Source organism: Mandrillus leucophaeus, unplaced genomic scaffold, assembly GCF_000951045.1.
Source record: "Mandrillus leucophaeus isolate KB7577 unplaced genomic scaffold, Mleu.le_1.0 Scaffold994, whole genome shotgun sequence".
Classification (NCBI taxonomy): Eukaryota; Metazoa; Chordata; class Mammalia; order Primates; family Cercopithecidae; genus Mandrillus; species Mandrillus leucophaeus.
In genome coordinates, this window is record NW_012110852.1 from 913,461 (window position 1) to 914,568 (window position 1,108).

A 1,108-nucleotide genomic window follows, 5' to 3' on the forward strand; every position below is an offset into this window, starting at 1 on the left:
GGTGGTGATATCCCCTTTATCATTTTTTATTGTGTCTATTTGATTCTACTCTCTTTTCTTCTTTATTAGTCTTAGTAGCAGTCTATCAATTTTGTTGATCTCTTCAAAAGACCAGATCCTGGATTCATTGATTTTTGAAGGGTTTTTATTGTGTCTCTGTCTCCTTCAGTTCTGCTCTGATCTTAGTTATTTCTTGCCTTCTGCTAACTTTTGAATGTATTTGCTCTTACTTCTCTAGTTTTTTTAATTGTGATGTTTGGGTGTCAATTTTAGATCTTTCCTGCTTTCTCTTGTGGGCATTTAGTGCTATAAGTTTCCCTCTACACATTGCTCTAAATGTGTCCCAGAAATTCTGGTATGTTGTGTCTTTGTTCTCATTGGTTTCAACAAACATCTTTTTTTCTGTCTTTATTTTGTTATGTACCCCATAGTCATTCAGGAGCAGGTTGTTCAGTTTCCATGTAGTTGAGTGGTTTTGATTGAGTTTCTTAATCCTGAATTCTAGTTTGATTGCACTGTGGTCTGAGAGACAGTTTGTTATAATTTCTGTTCTTTTACATTTGCTGCGGAGTGCTTTACTTCCAACTATGTGGTCAATTTTGGAATAAGTGCAACGTGGTGCTGAGAAGAATGTATATTCTGTTGATTTGGGGTGGAGAGTTCTGTAGATGTTTATTATGTCCACTTGGTGCAGAGCTGAGTTCAATTCCTGGATATCCTTGTTAACTTTCTCTCACGTTGATCTGTCTAATGTTGACAGTGGGATGTTAAAGTCTCCCATTATTATTGTGTGGGAGTCTAAGTCTCTTTGTAAGTCTCTAAGGACTTGCTTTATGAATCTAGGTGCTCCTTTATTGGGTTCGTATATATTTAGGATACTTAGCTCTTCTTGTTGAATTGATCCCTTTACCATTATGTAATGGCCTTCTTTTTCTCTTTTGATCTTTGATGGTTTAAAGTCTGTTTTTTCAGAGACTAGGATTGCAACCCCTGCCTTTTTTTTGGTTTTCTATTTGCTTGGTAGATCTTCCTGCATCCCTTTATTTTGAGCCTATGTGTGTCTCTGCATGTGAGATGGGTCTCCTGAATACAGCACACTGATGGGTCT